The sequence below is a fragment of the Arachis ipaensis genome, chromosome B9 (assembly GCF_059453495.1).
Source record: "Arachis ipaensis isolate K30076 ecotype BB chromosome B9, ASM5945349v1, whole genome shotgun sequence".
NCBI lineage: Eukaryota > Viridiplantae > Streptophyta > Magnoliopsida > Fabales > Fabaceae > Arachis > Arachis ipaensis.
This window is the reverse complement of record NC_142444.1, coordinates 143,165,566-143,184,482: the sequence shown is the minus strand read 5'-3', so window position 1 is coordinate 143,184,482 and position 18,917 is coordinate 143,165,566. Positions and strand designations below refer to the sequence as shown.

Here is an 18,917-nt window from a genome sequence, read left to right as displayed (position 1 = left end):
ATGCTCATAACTTTTTTGTTAAGAATCATTTTTAATCTGTTCTTTGAACGTTATAAACTTCATGAACCCAATTTTCATTTAAGACAAGTTTTACAAAATTTGAAGGTCTGAAAGCTAAGTTATGACCCACCAAAATTGGTCAAAAATCAATTTTTACCAAAGTTTACAAACCTCACACTTCCCAAAATCCTCAAAACTAACAAAACCATTCATAACCAAAAGCAACCTCAACATTTACATATACTACCAAATACTAGTATCCTAATTATTAATCCTTCAACCCCCCTAGATTGTAAGCTTTCATGTTCAACCCATCATCAACAAATCCAATACACATCACATATATACACATTAATTCCATCATACTTATCATACCTCACACATATATATACATTTTATCTACATTACTCATCACATTCACATATATATACAACCCATCACATCCAACAATTCAAAGCATTCAAGATTATCCTATGGCATCCAACCTAAGTTTTCACGCAACATTATACATTAGCTACGAGAAACTAAAATCATACCTTGGCCGATTCTTCCTTATGCCCAAAACACCTCAAACCTTCTCCTCCATGATCTCCAAGTCTCCAATTATCAAATCAACAAGCTTAACCACCAGAATTTTGTTTCAAACCACCAATTTGACTCCAAATCAACATGAAACTTAATCTAATGTATACTGTTGAGTTTGAAAAACTTCAAATTATTGTGATGATCAAACATTGTTAAAAATATTATTTATAAAATTGTTAATTTAATTTTTAGTTAATTACCAATTGGTTGTTTAACAAGTTTGTTGAAGTGTGCAGATTTTGGTATTGGGCAAAAAGAAAATTAAGCCCAACAAAGGTCAGCCTTTGCAAAAATAAAGTTCAAGCAAAGTGGCTGTGAATTATTTTGATACTAAGCTAATGCTTATTGGGCCAGAGAAATAAAGAGAGCCCAAAACAATTTCCTTTTGGTCTAACATTGGGTTAGTCCGAATTGAAAGAAGAAAGAATGACATGGAACATGATTGAGTTCGGTTACCCACTCCCCTCTTTGAATGGAATTCAAAGTTAATTAAATGGATTTAATTACATTGGTAACAGGAAAGAGAAAGTTGAAATTGATTTGATTGCTTTTAATGAGTTACACGTTACTATGCATAGGGAGTGGAAAAATTAACTCATTTTAATTTCATTCATCATTTACATTGAAAGCTTTTCTCTCTTTTCTCTCCTCTCTCTTTCGGTCATGTCTAGTAGGAAAAGAGGATTGAAGCAAGCTATCAGAGAAAATCACAGAGAAGCTATGAACAAGCAAGAGGCTAAGGTGATGATGGCCTTAACAAAAAGAAGATCCATGGTATGGCGTGGCTGAGATCTTTTCCACTTAAGGCAAGATGTGGTGAAGAAGCCTCAAGATCTCCATACCTAGAAATGGTAGCAATCCATTTCGGTCAGAGAAGAAGATCCATGTGGTATGGCTCATTTCTACTTTTTGTTCATCCATCACAGAAGGTAGCTACTGTAGCTACATGGAGGAGAAAGCAGAAGTGGAGCAGATGGAGCTATCAAGGATCAAGTGTTCATTAAGGGTCACAAATCCTTCTTGGGGACCAAGTCAAGATGGAAGGCTCAGATTGATGAAGCTCGAAGAAAAGGGATGAGAGAGAGGTAATTGCATGTAGGTTTTGCTTTCGGTTCCCTCTCTCTTCTCTCTGTCCAAACCGGATTTGGTGTTGAAGAAGAAGAAGTTGGCTTGGTTGAACCGTTTCAACCTTGGAAGCTTCCCCTTCTATAATAAGGGTGAATGGCCAAGGCTTGAGACAAGGAGAGTAAGCACAGAGTTTTCATAGCTACCTTAAGCTAACAGAAGTTCTTCTCCTTTAATGTTTCATTTTGTATTTTCTTTAGTTTTGTCTGTCTGAGTCTCATGGTGAAAAAGACAAACAGTGTGAGGTTTGTAAGAAAAAGCTAGTGAGTGGAAAAAGGCAGAGTGTACAAAATTAAATAAAAATCCATAGGTGTCTTAGAGGTCCTTTGTACATCTATGAGTTGTGTATCATGATTCTGTGGGAATCTCCTTGCAAGTTGGGTTAGCACTTAGCAGTTGAAAGCTTGGTAGTGACTAAGTCAAGTTCAGAATTGGGGATAGATTCTGAACTTGTCCCGGATAGGAAGGGTAGTTCCTAGAGAGAATTGGTATCTGTAATCTGTTTGATTATAGTGAAATTCCATCATTGTTGTGATGGAGATTGGACGTAGGCTGCATTGCACTTAGGAGCTGAATCAGGATACTTCTTGGTGTGATTCTCTTTTTCTCTTCTACTCCATTTCAGTTTCTGTTGCTAAGGAGACAAAATTGAAAATATCTCCTGATTGGGTATGAGACAAAAAGAAAATGTCTCGTATCTGATTATGAGACAAAATGCAGAAAAATCTCCTGAAACTAATTTAAAAGGCAGCAAGTTTTACTCAGCAAAAAGTGGCTAAGATTTAACCCCCCTTCTCTTAGCAACTGATTACCATCAATTGGTATCAGAGCTTGGTCTCAAAGAGATCAAGCTTTGCAGCTTGGAGAAATGATCCTGATGGTAGATAACAGCGGCTCAAACCTGGTGGCCTACGCTCTGACAGAAGGGCAGTCAAACAATAGACCTCCACTCTTTAATGGAAAGAACTACACTTATTGGAAGGAAAAAATGAAGATTTGTGTCCAATCAGTAGATTACAGACTCTGGAAGATAATTCTAGAAGGTCCTCAATTTCCAACAACTACAGGAGCTGATGGTGTGGTCTCTCTTAAGGGTGAAGCCAGCTGGACAGAAGAAGACAGTAAAAAGGTGGAGCTCAACGCCAAAGCTATCAAATTGCTCAACTGTGCGATCAGCTTCGAAGAATACCGACGGGTATCAAGATGCACAACAGTAAAGAAAATCTGGGACAAACTTCAAATCACTCATGAAGGCACAACCCTAGTGAAGAAGACCAGAATAGACATGCTGAATAGAGAATACGAAATGTTCTCAATGAAGGAAAGAGAATCGATAGATGAACTGTTTGAAAGGTTCAACATCATCATCAATGGCTTGGATGCTATGGGGATCACATATCCTAAATCTGTGCTTGTGAGGAGAATTTTGAGAAGTCTCACAAAAGAGTGGAAAACTAAGGCAATAGTAATTTCTGAGAGTAGTGGCCTTGATTCTATGGCTTATGATGATTTGAGAGGAAATTTACTTGATTTTGAAAACACATATTTGAAAAAAGATTCAAAAAGGAAAAGAATAGCCCTCAAATCTATTACTAACCCTCTGGATGATGAATCCAGTGATAACTCATCTAAAAATGATTTTGTTTTGTTTGCTAAAAAATTCAGGAGAATGGTGAAGCTAAAGGAGAAAAACAAAGGAAGCAGCTCAAGGAAGAAGGATCTCAGCAAAGTGATCTGCTACAACTACAAAGAAGCTAGGCACTTCAAATCTAATTGCCCAAAACTAAAGAAGGAGGAGAAGCCGAAAAAGAGAAAGAAGACGGGACTCATGGCTTCTTGGGAAGACTTGAAAAATGACTCTGATGAAGATGAAGAATCAGAAACCAAGTCTCAAACCTGCCTTATGGCCGATCACGTAGAGTAGGTAGTTTTTTATAACCCTGACACTGAAGATCTTCATCTCATGATTGACCATCTTTCTGAAAAAATCAAATGCTTCCTGAATGAAAACCAATATCTTGAGTCTCAAATTGCTATTTTAAAAGCTGAAAATGGTTTTCTCAAGGATAAATTAAGGGAGCTGAAACTGCTGTTGAACTTGTTGAAGAAAACAAGCAGTTAAAATATAACCTTAAAAGCTGTGAATACCACCATTCTGTGACTGCAAATCTGAATTATTTTGAAGAAAATGAGTGGCTGCATAAAGAGATAAAAAGGCTTAAGGAAGACTTAGCCAACTTTGCACAAAGTTTAGAAAATTTAAATCAACTCTTGGCTAGTCAAAAACCTCTTTATGATAAAGCTGGTTTGGATTTTCATAAAACTACAAAATCTGTTGAAAAACCTTATTTTACAAACATGGAGTCATCTTCAAATGATGTGAGGTTTCAAAACCCAACAAGATTTGTGAAAATAGCAACTCATAGATTTTGCAGATTTTGCAATCGGAATGGTCACTTTCCTATTCAATGTTTCTTTAGTAAAAGAATGATTGGAAATAAAGTCTGTAAAATTGTTTGTGATTACAATGGATTGGGACAAAGGAGATGGTTTGACGTCAAAGGATCCAAAAAGATTTGGATACCTAAGGTCACTTGAGCTTATTTTGTAGGTTTGCCTAGCATCCAAGCGAAAGGACAATATGTGATATATGGATAGTGGATGTTCTAGGCATATGACCGGAAAGGCAACCTTCTTCATTAAGCTTGATGAATATGATGGAGGGTTTGTCACTTTCGGTGATAATGAAAAAGAAAAAATAGTGGCCATTGGAAAAGTTGGTAAAATTTTCTCTTCTTTCATAAATGATGTTCTACTTGTTGATGGTTTGAAACACAATTTACTAAGCATTAGCCAATTATGTGATCTTGGTTATGAAGTTATTTTTAGAAAATTGGATTGCTTAGTTATTTGTGAAAAATCTGGTGAGATATTGTTTGAAGCCAAAAGATGTAATAATGTGTATGGATTGACTCTTGAGGATTTAAAAGATCAAAAAGTGACATGCTTTACATCACTTGAATCTGAAAAATGGCTTTCTGGTGCGCAGAAATTGTGATTACACTTTAATTATGTAAAATTCATCGCTCTTTTTTTCCCTGGTAATGGCGCCAAAAACATGATGCCAATACCATGGTTCACAACTTCGCACAACTAACCAGCAAGTGCACTGGGTCGTCCAAGTAATACCTTACGTGAGTAAGGGTCGAATCCCACGGAGATTGTTGGTATGAAGCAAGCTATGGTCACCTTGTAAATCTCAGTCAGGCGGATATCAAATAGTAATGGGGTTTTCGAAAATTAATTAATAAAAGAAGGGATAGAAATACTTATGTAAATCATTGGTGAGAATTTCAGATAAGCGCATAGAGATGCTTTCGTTCCTCTGAACCTCTGCTTTCCTGCTGTCTTCATCCAATCAGTCTTACTCCTTTCCATGGCTGGCTTCATGTAATGCATCACCATTGTCAATGGCTACTTTCGGTCTTCTCTCGGGAAAATGATCCAAATGCCCTGTCACGGCACGACTAATCGTCTGGAGGCATCACCCTTGTCAATGGTTACATCCTATCCTCTCAGTGAAAATGGTCAACGCACCCTGTCACGGCACAGCTATTCATCTGTCGGTTCTCGATCATGCTGGAATAGGATTTACTATCCTTTTGCGTCTGTCACTACGCCCAGCAATCACGAGTTTGAAGCTCGTCACAGTCATTCAATCATTGAATCCTACTCGGAATAACACAGACAAGGTTTAGACTTTCTGGATTCTCTTGAATGCCGCCATCATTCTAGCTTACACCACGAAGATTCCAATTAAGAGATCTAAGAGATACTCATTCAGTCTAATGTAGAACGGAAGTGGTTGTCAGGCACGCGTTCATAGGGAATGATGATGATTGTCACATTCATCACATTCAGGTTGAAGTGCGAATGAATATCTTAGAAGCGAAATAAGATGAATTGAATAGAAAACAGTAGTACTTTGCATTAATCTTCGAGGAACAGCAGAGCTCTACACCTTAATCTATGGAGTGTAGAAACTCTACCGTTAAAAATACACAAGTGATAATGGAGTTCATTGGTCTCGGCCCCAGAGGGGAACCGGAGTAACCAAGACTCTGAATACAATGATAAAAAGTTCTATTTATAATAAACTAGTCACTAGGGTTTACAGAAGTAAGTAATTGATGCATAAATCCACTTCCGGGGCCCACTTGGTGTGTGCTTGGGCTGAGTTTTAACTTTCCACGTGCAGAGGCCATTTGTGGAGTTGAACGCCAGGTTTTGATCCATTTCTGGTGTTCAACTCTGGTTCTTGATCCATTTCTGGCGCTGAACTCCAGAATTGGGCAGAGAGCTGGCGTTGAACGCCAGTTTACGTCATCTATCCTCGAGCAAAGTATGGACTATTATATATTTCTGGAAATCCCTGGATGTCTACTTTCCAACGCAATTGGAAGCGTGCCATTTTGAGTTCTGTAGCTCCAGAAAATCTACTTTGAGTTCAGGGAGGTCAGAATCCAACAGCATCAGCAGTCCTTCTTCAACCTCTGAATCTGATTTCTGCTCAAGTTCCTCAATTTCAGCCAGAAAATACCTGAAATCACAGAAAAACACACAAACTCCTAGTAAAGTCCAGAAATGTGAATTTAACATAAAAACTAATGAAAACATCCCTAAAAGTAACTAGATCCTACTAAAAACATACTAAAAACAATGTCAAAAAGCGTATAAATTATCCGCTCATCACAACACCAAACTTAAATTGTTGCTTGTCCCCAAGCAACTGAAAATCAAATAGGATAAAAAGAAGAGAATATACTATAAATTCCAAACTATCAATGAAACAGAGCTTCAATCATATGAGCGGGACTTATAGCTTTTTGCCTCTTGAATAGTTTTGGCATCTCACTTTATCCATTGAAGTTCAGAATGATTGGCATCTATAGGAACTCAGAGTTTAGATAGTGTTATTGACTCTCCTAGTTCAGTATGATGATTCTTGAACACAGCTATTTTATGAGTCTTGGCCGTGGCCCTAAGCACTTTGTTTTCCAGTATTACCACCGGATACATAAATGCCACAGACACATAATTGGGTGAACCTTTTCAGATTGTGACTCAGCTTTGCTAAAGTCCCCAATTAGAGGTGTCCAGGGTTCTTAAGCACACTCTTCTTTTGCTTTGGACCTTGAATTTAACCGCTCAGTCTCAAGTTTTTACTTGACACCTTCACGCCACAAGCACATGGTTAGGGACAGCTTGGTTTAGCCGCTTAGACCAGGATTTTATTCCTTTAGGTCCTCCTATCCACTGATGCTCAAATCCTTGGGATCCTCTTTATTTACCCTTGCCTTTTGGTTTTAAGGGTTATTGGCTTTTTGCTCTTGCCTCTTGGTTTTAAGAGCTTTGGCTTTTTCTGCTTGCTTTTTCTTTTTCTTTCTATTTTTTTTTCGCCTATTCTCTTTTTTTTTTTCTGCAAGCTTTGTTCTTTGCTGCTTTTTCTTGCTTCAAGAATCATTTTTATGATTTTTCAGATTATCAAATAACATGTCTCCTTGTCATCATTCTTTCAAGAGCCAACATATTTAACATTCTTAAACAACAACTTCAAAAGACATATGCACTGTTCAAGCATACATTCAGAAAACAAGAAGCATTGTCACCACATCAATATAATTAAACTAAGTTCAAGGATAAATTCAAAACTCATGTACTTCTTGTTCTTTTGAATTAAAACATTTTTCATTTAAGAGAGGTGATGGATTCATAGGACATTCATAACTTTAAGACATAGTTACTAACTACTAATGATCATGTAATGAAGACACAAACATAGATAAGCACATAACATAGAAAACGAAAAACAGAAGAAATAAGAACAAGGAATGAATCCACCTTAGTGATGGTGGCGTTTCCTTCTTGAGGAACCAATGATGTCCTTGAGCTCTTCTATGTCTCTTCCTTGTCTTTGTTGTTCCTCCCTCACTGCTTTTTGATCTTCTCTTATTTCATGAAGGATGATGGAGTGCTCTTGATGTTCCACCCTTAGTTGTCCCATATTGGAACTCAATTCTCCTAGGGAGGTGTTGATTTGCTCCCAATAGTTTTGTGGAGGAAAATGAATTTGAGGCATCTCTGGGATCTCTTGATGATGAGCTTCTTCATGTGCCTGTTGAGATCCATGAATGTGCTCTCTTGTTTGCTCCATCCTTTTCTTAGTGATGGGCTTGTGAGATGAATCTTTCCATCTCCCATGGCTCAGAGGTAGAAGCAATTGTCTTTCCTTTCCTCTTTCTTGAGGTTTCTCTGGCCTTAGGTGCCATTAATGGTTATGGAAAAACAAAAATGCTATGCTTTTACCACACCAAACTTAGAATGTTGCTCGCCCTCGAGCAAAAGAAGAAAGAATAGAAGAAGAAGAAGAAGAAGAAGAAGAAGATATGGAGGAGATGGAGGGATGTGTGTATGGATGTAAGTGGTGAATGGAAAACAGAAGGGATGACCATGAATGGAGAGAGAGAGGGTGAGGTGGGTGGGGATCCTGTGGGGTCCACAGATCCTGAGGTGTTCAAGGATTTACACCCTTGCACCAAATTAGGCATGCAAAATACCCTTGCACGCAACTCTGGGCGTTCAGCGCCAGGTTGGTGCCCATTTTGGGTGTTCAACGCCCATTTGTTGGCCATTTCTGGCGTTGAACGCCAGAACCATGCCTGTTCTGGGCGTTCAGCGCCAGCTTTTCTCCAGGGTGCTATTCTGGCGTCCAGCGCCCAGATGCTGCCCATTTTGGGCGTTCAGCGCCCAGACACTGCCCATTTTGGGCGTTCAGCGCCAGAACCATGCTCTGTTCTGGCGCTGAACGCCAGACAGATGCTCCTCTAGGGTGTGATTTTTCTTCTGCTGTTTTTGATTCCGTTTTTAATTTTTTTGTTTATTTTGTGACTCCACATGATCATGAACCTATAAAGACATATAACTAAGAAAAATATAGTTAGATAAATAAAAATTGGGTTGCCTCCCAACAAGCGCTTCTTTAATGTCAATAGCTTGACAGTGGGCTCTCATGGAGCCTCACAGATGTTCAGAGCATTGTTGAAACTCCCCAACACCAAACTTAGAGTTTGGATATGGGAGTTCAATACCAAACTTAGAGTTTGGTTGTGGCCTCCCAACACCAAACTTAGAGTTTGACTGTGGGGGCTTTGTTTGACTCTGCTTTGAGAGAAGCTTCTTCTGCTTCCTCTCCATGGATGCAGAGAGAGATCCTTGAGTTGTAAACATAAGGTTGTCTTCATTCAATTGAAGGATCAATTCTCCTCTGTCCACATCAATCACAGCTCTTGCTGTGGCTAGGAAAGGTCTTCCTAGGATGATGGATTCATCCTCTTCCTTCCCAGTATCCAGGACTATGAAATCAGCAGGGATGTAAAGGCCTTCAACCTTTACTAACACGTCCTCTACTTGTCCATAAGCCTGTTTTCTGGAATTATCTGCCATCTCTAATGAGATTTTAGCAGCTTGCACCCCATAGATTCCCAGTTTCTCTATTACAGAGAGGGGCATGAAGTTTATCCCTGAACCAAGGTCACATAGAGCCTTAAAGATCATGGTGCCTATGGTACAAGGTATTATGAACTTTCCAGGATCTTGTCTCTTCTGAGGCAATGTCAGTTGATCCAGATCACTTAGTTCATTGGTGAACAAGGGAGGTTCATCTTCCCAAGTTTCAATACCAAATAATTTGGCATTCAGCTTCATGATTGCACCAAGAAACTTGGCAGTTTGCTCTTCAGTAACATCCTCATTCTCTTCAGAAGAGGAATACTCATCAGAGCTCATGAATGGCATAAGGAGGTTCAATGGAATCTCTATGGTCTCTAGATGAGTCTCAGATTCCTTAGGTTCCTCAGAGGGAAACTCCTTGTTGATCACTGGACGTCCCAGGAGGTCTTCCTCCTTGGGATTCACGTCCTCTCCTTCCCTTACAGGTTCGGCCATGGTGGTTATGTCAATGGCCTTGCACTCTCCTTTTGGGTTCTCTTCTGTATTGCTTGGGAGAGTACTAGGAGGGATTTCAGTGATCCTCTTACTCAGCTGGCCCACTTGTGCTTCCAAATTTCCAATGGAAGATCTTGTTTCATTCATGAAACTTACAGTGGCCTTGGACAGATCAGAGACTAAGTTTGCTAAGCTAGATGGATTCTGCTCAGAATTCTCTGTCTGTTGCTGAGTAGATGATGGAAAAGGCTTGCTATTGCTAAACCTACTTCTTCCACCATTATTAAAGCCTTGTTGAGGCTTTTGATCCTTCCATGAGAAATTTGGATGATTTCTCCATGATGGGTTATAGGTGTTTCCATAAGGTTCACCCATATAATTCACCTCTGCTATTGCAGGGTTCTCAGGATCATAAGCTTCTTTTTCAGAAGATGCCTCTTGAGTACTGTTGGATGCAGCTTGCATTCCATTCAGACTCTGAGAAATCATATTGACTTGCTGAGTCAATATTTTATTCTGAGCCAATATGGCATTCAGAGTATCAACTTCAAGAACTCCCTTCTTCATAGGCGTCCCATTACTCACAGGATTCCTCTCAGAAGTGTACATGAACTGGTTATTAGCAACCATGTCAATGAGTTCTTGAGCTTCTGCAGGCGTTTTCTTTAGGTGAATGGATCCACCTGCAAAAGTATCCAATGACATCTTTGATAACTCAGATAAACCATCATAGAATATATCCAGGATGGTCCATTCTGAAAGCATGTCAGAAGGACACTTTTTGGTCAGCTGCTTGTATCTTTCCCAAGCTTCATAGAGGGATTCACCTTCTTTCTGTCTGAAGGTTTGAACATCCGCTCTAAGCTTGCTCAGCTTTTGAGGAGGAAAGAACTTGGCTAAGAAAGCCGTGACCAGCTTATCCCAAGAGTTCAGGCTATCTTTGGGTTGAGAATCCAACCACACTCTAGCTCTGTCTCTTACAGCAAAAGGGAAAAGCATGAGCCTGTAGACTTCAGGATCTACTCCATTAGTCTTAACAGTATCACAGATCTGCAAGAATTCAATTAAGAACTGAAAAGGATCTTCAGATGGAAGTCCATGAAACTTGCAGTTCTGCTGCATCGGAGAAACTAGCTGAGGTTTCAGCTCAAAATTGTTTGCTCCAATGGTAGGAATGGAGATGCTTCTTCCATGTAAATTGGAATTAGGTGCAGTAAAGTCACCAAGCATTCTCCTTGCATTATTATTATTTTCGGCTGCCATCTCCTTTTCTTGTTCGAAAATTCCTGACAGGTGCTTACTGGTTTGTTGTAATTCAGAGTCCTTTCAGGTTCTGGATCTGCTTCAACAAGAATATTCTTGTCCTTGCTCCTGCTCATATAAAAAAGAGGGACAGAAAAATAATAATAATAGGGATCCTTTTTACCACAGGTATAGAGGTTCCCCTGTGTGAGTAGAAGAAAAGAAGGAGATGAGAGAGAAAGAGATTTTTCGAAAATAATTTTTGAAAAAGAGTTAGTGATTTCGAAAATAGTTTTTGAAAAAGGTTAGTAGTTTTTCGAAAATTAAAATAAAAAATCAAAATAATTAGTTAATTAAAAAGAATTTTTGAAAAAGAGGGAAGATATTTTCAAAAATTAGAGAGAGAGAGAGAGAGAGTTAGTTAGGTAGTTTTGAAAAAGGTAAGAAACAAACAAAAAGTTAGTTAGTTAGTTGAAACAAATTTTGAAAAGATAAGAAGTTAGGAAGTTAGAAAGGATATTTTGAAATCAAATTTTGAAAAAGATAAGATGAGAAAATATTTTTGAAAAGATATGATTGAAATTAGTTTTAAAAAAAAGATTTGATTTTTAAAATCACAATTAATGACTTGATTCACAAGAAATCACAAGATATGATTCTAGAACTCAAAGTTTGAACCTTTCTTAACAAGTAAGTAACAAACTTGAAATTTTTGAATCAAAACATTAATTGTTATTGTTATTTTCGAAAATATGATGTAAAATTAGGAAAAAGATTTTTGAAAAATATTTTTGAAATTTTCGAAAATAACTAAGAAAAATGAAAAAGATTTGATTTTTGAAAAAAATTTTGAAAAAGATAAGATTTTTAAATTGAAAATTTGATTTGACTCATAAAAACAACTAGATTTTAAAAAGTTTTGAAAAAGTCAAATCTAATTTTCGAAATTATGGGAGAAAAGAGGGAAAGATATTTTTTTGATTTTTTGAATTTTTAATGATGAGAGAGAAAAACATGAAAATTATGCAATGCATGAGAATTTTAGATCAAAACATGTGATGCATGCAAGAATGTTATGAATGTCAAGATGAACACCAAGAACACTATAAAGATCATGATGAACATCAAGAACATATTTTTGAAAAATTTTTAATGCAAAGAAAACATGCAAGACACCAAACTTAGAATTCTTTAATGCTTAGACACTAAGAATTCAATAATGCATATGAAAAACAAGAAAAGACACAAAACATGCGAATGCAAAGATCAAACAAGAAGACTCACCAAGAACAACTTGAAGATCATGAAGAACACTATGAATGCATGAATTTTCGAAAAATGCAAGATGAATATGCAATTGACACCAAACTTATAACATGACTCAAGACTCAAACAAGAACACAAAAAAATATTTTTGATTTTTATGATTTTCTAATTTTTTTTGTATTTTTTCGAAAATTATTTGAAAAACAAAAATAAGGATTTCAAAATCTTTAATATGAATTCCACGAATCTTGTGCTCTTTAGTCTAAAGCTCCAATCACAGGGTCAGACATGGCTTAATAGCCATTCAAGCTTTAGAATGGATTTACATCCATTGAGGTGATTAGTTGAAGACCAATCCCAAAGGAGTTTGGGTATGGCTTTTCAGCCAGATAGGATTCAACATGTTACCATGAAACTCTAGAATTCATTCTTGAAAGTTTTGAAGCCATAGAATAATTTATTTTTGAAAACATTTTTATTTTAATTTTTTTTTTCGAAAACAAAGGAAAAATTTTTGAAAGATTTTTGAAAAATTTTTGAAGAGAAAAAAAAAAGAAAATTACCTAATCTGAACAACAAGATGAACCGTCAGTTGTCCAAACTCGAACAATCCCCGGCAACGGCGCCAAAAACTTGGTGCGCAGAAATTGTGATTACACTTTAATTATGTAAAATTCATCGCTCTTTCTTTCCCTGGTAATGGCGCCAAAAACATGATGCCAATACCATGGTTCACAACTTCGCACAACTAACCAGCAAGTGCACTGGGTCGTCCAAGTAATACCTTACGTGAGTAAGGGTCGAATCCCATGGAGATTGTTGGTATGAAGCAAGCTATGGTCACCTTGTAAATCTCAGTCAGGCGGATATCAAATAGTAATGGGGTTTTCGAAAATTAATTAATAAAAGAAGGGATAGAAATACTTATGTAAATCATTGGTGAGAATTTCAGATAAGCGCATAGAGATGCTTTCGTTCCTCTGAACATCTGCTTTCCTGCTGTCTTCATCCAATCAGTCTTACTCCTTTCCATGGCTGGCTTCATGTAATGCATCACCATTGTCAATGGCTACTTTCGGTCTTCTCTCGGGAAAATGATCTAAATTCCCTGTCACGGCACGGCTAATCGTCTGGAGGCATCACCCTTGTCAATGGTTACATCCTATCCTCTCAGTGAAAATGGTCAACGCACCATGTCACGGCACGGCTATTCATCTGTCAGTTCTCGATCATGCTGGAATAGGATTTACTATCCTTTTGCGTCTGTCACTACGCCCAGCAATCACGAGTTTGAAGCTCGTCACAGTCATTCAATCATTGAATCCTACTCGGAATAACACAGACAAGGTTTAGACTTTCCGGATTCTCTTGAATGCCGCCATCATTCTAGCTTACACCACGAAGATTCCAATTAAGAGATCTAAGAGATACTCATTCAGTCTAATGTAGAACGGAAGTGGTTGTCAGGCACGCGTTCATAGGGAATGATGATGATTGTCACATTCATCACATTCAGGTTGAAGTGCGAATGAATATCTTAGAAGCGAAATAAGATGAATTGAATAGAAAACAGTAGTACTTTGCATTAATCTTCGAGGAACAGCAGAGCTCTACACCTTAATCTATGGAGTGTAGAAACTCTACCGTTAAAAATACACAAGTGATAATGGAGTTCATTGGTCTCGGCCCCAGAGGGGAACCGGAGTAACCAAGACTCTGAATACAATGATAAAAAGTTCTATTTATAATAAACTAGTCACTAGGGTTTACAGAAGTAAGTAATTGATGCATAAATCCACTTCCGGGGCCCACTTGGTGTGTGCTTGGGCTGAGTTTTAACTTTCCACGTGTAGAGGCCATTTGTGGAGTTGAACGCCAGGTTTTGATCCATTTCTGGTGTTCAACTCTGGTTCTTGATCCATTTCTGGCGCTGAACTCCAGAATTGGGCAGAGAGCTGGCGTTGAACGCCAGTTTACGTCATCTATCCTCGAGCAAAGTATGGACTATTATATATTTCTGGAAATCCCTGGATGTCTACTTTCCAACGCAATTGGAAGCGCGCCATTTTGAGTTCTGTAGCTCCAGAAAATCTACTTTGAGTTCAGGGAGGTCAGAATCCAACAGCATCAGCAGTCCTTCTTCAACCTCTGAATCTGATTTCTGCTCAAGTCCCTCAATTTCAGCCAGAAAATACCTGAAATCACAGAAAAACACACAAACTCCTAGTAAAGTCCAGAAATGTGAATTTAACATAAAAACTAATGAAAACATCCCTAAAAGTAACTAGATCCTACTAAAAACATACTAAAAACAATGTCAAAAAGCGTATAAATTATCCGCTCATCACAACACCAAACTTAAATTGTTGCTTGTCCCCAAGCAACTGAAAATCAAATAGGATAAAAAGAAGAGAATATACTATAAATTCCAAACTATCAATGAAACAGAGCTTCAATCATATGAGCGGGACTTATAGCTTTTTGCCTCTTGAATAGTTTTGGCATCTCACTTTATCCATTGAAGTTCAGAATGATTGGCATCTATAGGAACTCAGAGTTTAGATAGTGTTATTGACTCTCCTAGTTCAGTATGATGATTCTTGAACACAGCTATTTTATGAGTCTTGGCCGTGGCCCTAAGTACTTTGTTTTCCAGTATTATCACCGGATACATAAATGCCACAGACACATAATTGGGTGAACCTTTTCAGATTGTGACTCAGCTTTGCTAAAGTCCCCAATTAGAGGTGTCCAGGGTTCTTAAGCACACTCTTCTTTTGCTTTGGACCTTGAATTTAACCGCTCAGTCTCAAGTTTTCACTTGACACCTTCACGCCACAAGCACATGGTTAGGGACAGCTTGGTTTAGCCGCTTAGACCAGGATTTTATTCCTTTAGGTCCTCCTATCCACTGATGCTCAAATCCTTGGGATCCTCTTTATTTACCCTTGCCTTTTGGTTTTAAGGGTTATTGGCTTTTTGCTCTTGCCTCTTGGTTTTAAGAGCTTTGGCTTTTTCTGCTTGCTTTTTCTTTTTCTTTCTATTTTTTTTTCGCCTATTCTCTTTTTTTTTTCTGCAAGCTTTGTTCTTTGCTGCTTTTTCTTGCTTCAAGAATCATTTTTATGATTTTTCAGATTATCAAATAACATGTCTCCTTGTCATCATTCTTTCAAGAGCCAACATATTTAACATTCTTAAACAACAACTTCAAAAGACATATGCACTGTTCAAGCATACATTCAGAAAACAAGAAGCATTGTCACCACATCAATATAATTAAACTAAGTTCAAGGATAAATTCAAAACTCATGTACTTCTTGTTCTTTTGAATTAAAACATTTTTCATTTAAGAGAGGTGATGGATTCATAGGACATTCATAACTTTAAGACATAGTTACTAACTACTAATGATCATGTAATGAAGACACAAACATAGATAAGCACATAACATAGAAAACGAAAAACAGAAGAAATAAGAACAAGGAATGAATCCACCTTAGTGATGGTGGCGTTTCCTTCTTGAGGAACCAATGATGTCCTTGAGCTCTTCTATGTCTCTTCCTTGTCTTTGTTGTTCCTCCCTCACTGCTTTTTGATCTTCTCTTATTTCATGAAGGATGATGGAGTGCTCTTGATGTTCCACCCTTAGTTGTCCCATATTGGAACTCAATTCTCCTAGGGAGGTGTTGATTTGCTCCCAATAGTTTTGTGGAGGAAAATGAATTTGAGGCATCTCTGGGATCTCTTGATGATGAGCTTCTTCATGTGCCTGTTGAGATCCATGAATGTGCTCTCTTGTTTGCTCCATCCTTTTCTTAGTGATGGGCTTGTGAGATGAATCTTTCCATCTCCCATGGCTCAGAGGTAGAAGCAATTGTCTTTCCTTTCCTCTTTCTTGAGGTTTCTCTGGCCTTAGGTGCCATTAATGGTTATGGAAAAACAAAAATGCTATGCTTTTACCACACCAAACTTAGAATGTTGCTCGCCCTCGAGCAAAAGAAGAAAGAATAGAAGAAGAAGAAGAAGAAGAAGAAGAAGATATGGAGGAGATGGAGGGATGTGTGTATGGATGTAAGTGGTGAATGGAAAACAGAAGGGATGACCATGAATGGAGAGAGAGAGGGTGAGGTGGGTGGGGATCCTGTGGGGTCCACAGATCCTGAGGTGTTCAAGGATTTACACCCTTGCACCAAATTAGGCATGCAAAATACCCTTGCACGCAACTCTGGGCGTTCAGCGCCAGGTTGGTGCCCATTTTGGGTGTTCAACGCCCATTTGTTGGCCATTTCTGGCGTTGAACGCCAGAACCATGCCTGTTCTGGGCGTTCAGCGCCAGCTTTTCTCCAGGGTGCTATTCTGGCGTCCAGCGCCCAGATGCTGCCCATTTTGGGCGTTCAGCGCCCAGACACTGCCCATTTTGGGCGTTCAGCGCCAGAACCATGCTCTGTTCTGGCGCTGAACGCCAGACAGATGCTCCTCTAGGGTGTGATTTTTCTTCTGCTGTTTTTGATTCCGTTTTTAATTTTTTTGTTTATTTTGTGACTCCACATGATCATGAACCTATAAAGACATATAACTAAGAAAAATATAGTTAGATAAATAAAAATTGGGTTGCCTCCCAACAAGCGCTTCTTTAATGTCAATAGCTTGACAGTGGGCTCTCATGGAGCCTCACAGATGTTCAGAGCATTGTTGAAACTCCCCAACACCAAACTTAGAGTTTGGATATGGGAGTTCAATACCAAACTTAGAGTTTGGTTGTGGCCTCCCAACACCAAACTTAGAGTTTGACTGTGGGGGCTTTGTTTGACTCTGCTTTGAGAGAAGCTTCTTCTGCTTCCTCTCCATGGATGCAGAGAGAGATCCTTGAGTTGTAAACATAAGGTTGTCTTCATTCAATTGAAGGATCAATTCTCCTCTGTCCACATCAATCACAGCTCTTGCTGTGGCTAGGAAAGGTCTTCCTAGGATGATGGATTCATCCTCTTCCTTCCCAGTATCCAGGACTATGAAATCAGCAGGGATGTAAAGGCCTTCAACCTTTACTAACACGTCCTCTACTTGTCCATAAGCCTGTTTTCTGGAATTATCTGCCATCTCTAATGAGATTTTAGCAGCTTGCACCCCATAGATTCCCAGTTTCTCTATTACAGAGAGGGGCATGAAGTTTATCCCTGAACCAAGGTCACATAGAGCCTTAAAGATCATGGTGCCTATGGTACAAGGTATTATGAACTTTCCAGGATCTTGTCTCTTCTGAGGCAATGTCAGTTGATCCAGATCACTTAGTTCATTGGTGAACAAGGGAGGTTCATCTTCCCAAGTTTCAATACCAAATAATTTGGCATTCAGCTTCATGATTGCACCAAGAAACTTGGCAGTTTGCTCTTCAGTAACATCCTCATTCTCTTCAGAAGAGGAATACTCATCAGAGCTCATGAATGGCATAAGGAGGTTCAATGGAATCTCTATGGTCTCTAGATGAGTCTCAGATTCCTTAGGTTCCTCAGAGGGAAACTCCTTGTTGATCACTGGACGTCCCAGGAGGTCTTCCTCCTTGGGATTCACGTCCTCTCCTTCCCTTACAGGTTCGGCCATGGTGGTTATGTCAATGGCCTTGCACTCTCCTTTTGGGTTCTCTTCTGTATTGCTTGGGAGAGTACTAGGAGGGATTTCAGTGATCCTCTTACTCAGCTGGCCCACTTGTGCTTCCAAATTTCCAATGGAAGATCTTGTTTCATTCATGAAACTTACAGTGGCCTTGGACAGATCAGAGACTAAGTTTGCTAAGCTAGATGGATTCTGCTCAGAATTCTCTGTCTGTTGCTGAGTAGATGATGGAAAAGGCTTGCTATTGCTAAACCTACTTCTTCCACCATTATTAAAGCCTTGTTGAGGCTTTTGATCCTTCCATGAGAAATTTGGATGATTTCTCCATGATGGGTTATAGGTGTTTCCATAAGGTTCACCCATATAATTCACCTCTGCTATTGCAGGGTTCTCAGGATCATAAGCTTCTTTTTCAGAAGATGCCTCTTGAGTACTGTTGGATGCAGCTTGCATTCCATTCAGACTCTGAGAAATCATATTGACTTGCTGAGTCAATATTTTATTCTGAGCCAATATGGCATTCAGAGTATCAACTTCAAGAACTCCCTTCTTCATAGGCGTCCCATTACTCACAGGATTCCTCTCAGAAGTGTACATGAACTGGTTATTAGCAACCATGTCAATGAGTTCTTGAGCTTCTGCAGGCGTTTTCTTTAGGTGAATGGATCCACCTGCAAAAGTATCCAATGACATCTTTGATAACTCAGATAAACCATCATAGAATATATCCAGGATGGTCCATTCTGAAAGCATGTCAGAAGGACACTTTTTGGTCAGCTGCTTGTATCTTTCCCAAGCTTCATAGAGGGATTCACCTTCTTTCTGTCTGAAGGTTTGAACATCCGCTCTAAGCTTGCTCAGCTTTTGAGGAGGAAAGAACTTGGCTAAGAAAGCCGTGACCAGCTTATCCCAAGAGTTCAGGCTATCTTTGGGTTGAGAATCCAACCACACTCTAGCTCTGTCTCTTACAGCAAAAGGGAAAAGCATGAGCCTGTAGACTTCAGGATCTACTCCATTAGTCTTAACAGTATCACAGATCTGCAAGAATTCAATTAAGAACTGAAAAGGATCTTCAGATGGAAGTC

At 38.7% G+C, this 18,917-nt stretch overlaps 2 non-coding genes across 2 annotated transcripts; both read left to right on the top strand.

Annotated features, from left to right (window-relative positions):
- The first annotated feature begins 10,473 nt into the window (after positions 1 to 10,473).
- On the top strand, positions 10,474 to 10,581 carry LOC148546634 (small nucleolar RNA R71). The gene has a single exon (XR_015901706.1). It is a non-coding gene; the product is annotated as a small nucleolar RNA R71 (small nucleolar RNA).
- A 7,998-nt stretch (positions 10,582 to 18,579) lies between these two features.
- On the top strand, positions 18,580 to 18,687 carry LOC148546633 (small nucleolar RNA R71). Its single transcript, XR_015901704.1, has one exon. It is a non-coding gene; the product is annotated as a small nucleolar RNA R71 (small nucleolar RNA).
- Positions 18,688 to 18,917: the final 230 nt, after the last annotated feature.